General features: G+C 40.7%; 1 long non-coding RNA gene across 4 annotated transcripts in view; it reads right to left on the bottom strand.

Annotated features, from left to right (window-relative positions):
- Positions 1-588, bottom strand: part of LOC120097772 (uncharacterized) — a 32,799-nt gene extending 32,211 nt beyond the window's left edge. For 2 of the 4 annotated variants that reach the window (XR_015641288.1, XR_015641291.1), the window contains exon 1: positions 387-533. This is a non-coding gene — a long non-coding RNA (uncharacterized LOC120097772). Of the gene's footprint in view, positions 1-386 lie in introns of all 4 variants that reach the window. The other 2 variants (XR_015641289.1, XR_015641290.1) reach the window with 2 other exon arrangements.
- Between the last annotated feature and the right edge of the window lie 2,445 nt (positions 589-3,033).

Genomic DNA, 3,033 nt, shown 5'->3' with positions numbered 1-3,033 from the left:
ATATTGCTTTGGCATTTTTCTTTCTTTTTTGTGAGAAATAAGTCAAAGTATTTATTTATGACATATTTATATACTTACAAAATTGATTTTTATCCAATACATCATTCTAGGTAATATCAAAAAATGAATACAATATCCTAGGGAAAAAATCTACACTTAATAATTTATATTTAGCAGAGCAACTTTTATATCAGATTATCAATTTGGCTTCCCAAATCACACAGTCCTATTTAGTTTTCCTTCTTTTTTCTCCTTTTGCAAAATAAGGGTAAACTAAAGGGCAAGTTGATATAATTTAGTTGACCCTGAGTAAGAGCTACTTTGCATAATTCAGAATAGTTGTCCATTACATGCTTTCCTTTGCTTTTCTCCAAACCCACACTTACCTCTATCTAAAGACTGAGGAGAAACATAATGATGAGAGAATCAGAAAACTCCCAGCTTCTAAAGCTTTCCCAGCTTCAGAAGTCTGTGGTGGTACGGAGGGCTGGGCTCGGGCTTCAGTTACAGCGCTTGCTTGGAGTAAATGATTCTCAGCTCCACGTCCAGCATTATCATGAAGAAATCAAGCCAAAACAGAAGCAAGACAAGAAACAAAAACTGAACAGGACTTTGGAACTAAACAGCCGAGCAAGCCTGTGAGATGGATGTTAATTCATTTTTCCTCTGACAAAAAGAAACTAAAATAAAAAGCCAATAATCTGGAGTTCAAAACAAAAAACAAAAACTTCACAAAAAACACTACCACCAACCATGGCAATAGTGACAAACTATTACATGATTTTTCCCGAAAGGCATCTTTCAAATAACTGAGACCCTACCACCCAGACAAGATGGCATGCTGCAAGGCCAAGATTCTCAAGACCATATAGAGCAGAGCCAAGGAAAGACAGAGCCTGTGGCCTAAGCTTGCCCACAGCTCTCCACACCTTAAACTCTCCTCTATCATTTGGTCAAAATCTCTGAGAGTTGTTTTTGTTTTCTGCTAGTTTGGAAACTGAAGTCTAGAAAGAATCCTACAAACTAATATTTCAGCAGGCAACAGGTCACCCCTCTCTGGGACACTGTGTTTTAATGCGCTTCCGTCGGTTATGTGACTTGAAGAAATGCACTCCTAAATACACAGCTGTAAGCAATAACGGAGGGTGTGTTCCAAAGATACTGAGGATACATGGTTTTTGTTTATGAACAGCTTTCAAACTACATGTGTCCAGGATCCCCTCATATGGTGTCCCTATTCCTCATAAGGAATTACTTTTCTGAGAAATTGATTTCTGTACCTGCTAAGAGTACGAACACAGGTAGGGGGACTCCACTGTCATGGATCACAATACAGTCAGGATCATGCTTTGCTCTAAGAATCATTAGACATCCTTCAGTTCTGCTTGTGTATTTTCTCAGCAGAGTTTTGTTCTGTTCTTTACCACATTCAGTGACTATAGTTCTCTGACCGTAATAAAAGCAATCGCGCTGTATGAACCTTGGGCCAGTGGCAATCAGGAAAGGTTAAATGTCCCTGCATGAAGCAAGCCTGGCTCAACCCATCAATCTCTTTTTCACATTTGTTGCTTATTCATAAACCAAGCCCATCTGCTGTGCAAGTAACGATTGATCAGTGGCTCCTGTTTCAGATGTCAACCACCCCAGCTGTTTTTCTCTCTCTCTCTGTAAATGCAAAGGAGGAAGCAATTACCACATTAATATTCTGACTTGATTATGCCTGTGTAATAAAATGAAGCCTGATGGATTCTCTTTTCCCACTGTCACCTCAGTCCTGCACACTGTGCTCCTATGCAGTCCAGGTTAGTCCACGCCTCCCAAGAAAGCTCAGGTGACTCCTACAGCCTGGACTATGACTCGGGCCCGCTATAATTGCAAAGATGAGCATCATGTGTGTGAGAAAAATTAACAGCACGCTTGGGTCCTATGGAGCTTTGAGAAGTCAAAACTGAAATTAAAGAGCAATGTCTGAGCTGAATATTGGAACACATAGGAGTTACCCTAGCACTTGGAATGGTTGTGATAGAGGATTGTAATTCCAGGGCAGCCTGGGCTAGAAAGGAGTTTGAAGGAAGCCTGGTTAACATAGCTGAACTTTACCTCAAAGATAGTAGAGAAGAGACGGGATGGGGAGGGAAGGAGGGACAAAGGGAGGGAGGGAGGGAGAGAGAGAAATATTAATATTTGCATCAGCCCTAGTTTGACCACAATAACGCTTAGATACATTCTAATGGTATATCTAATATAGATTCCTATATACCTAGAAATGTCTTTCATTTAAGGTAAATGCCATACAGAAACTCCAGTTTTGTTTTGTTTTACTTTACCGACCAGGGCAGGAGAAACCGGAAAGATCTTTCTTCAATTATTTAATAAGGGGCTGGGGATTTAGCTCAGTGGTAGAGCGCTTACCTAGGAAGCACAAGGCCCTGGGTTCGGTCCCCAGCTCCGGAAAAAAAAAAAAAAAAAGAACCAAAAAAAAAAAAAGTAACTCAATTATTTAATAAATTTATGCTAAACATCAGTTCAGCTTTCTCGAGTCATGAATATATAGCAAGTCAAGTTATGAGGCATTGCAAGGCAACCTGGAACACTCCATGACCTCCTCTCTGTTGAGTGGACATTTAGGAAAAGAAGGGGGCCGGAGGGACAGCTCAGCATTCCTGCAGTCTGGGCTCTGCCCATTACCAAGTTCATAGTCTTGAACATGTTCCACTTCTTGTCTGTGTCAGCTTCTTTATCTGAAGAATAAAGATAGGGTCATTGATAGAACTGAAAACATTGAAGCTTTGGCCACTGTTTTGTCAACTTGACTCGAGCTACAATTATTTGGAAGACAAACCTCAATTGAAATAATGCCTCCCTCAGATTGCCTGCAGGTGAGTATGCAAGGTACTTTTTTTTTTTTTGATCAGGCCAAGCCTGTGGTGGGTTTTTTTGGAGGGGGAGGAGGGGAGGTAGCAGAGGATTCTACCTTTGGGTAAGTACTCTTGAGTCATACAGAAAGGCAGGCTGAGCAAACCATAAAATGTC

Source organism: Rattus norvegicus, chromosome 17 (genome assembly GCF_021556685.1).
Source record: "Rattus norvegicus strain SHRSP/BbbUtx chromosome 17, alternate assembly SHRSP_T2T, whole genome shotgun sequence".
Lineage (NCBI taxonomy): Eukaryota > Metazoa > Chordata > Mammalia > Rodentia > Muridae > Rattus > Rattus norvegicus.
This window is presented reverse-complemented; position numbering and strand designations above follow the sequence as displayed.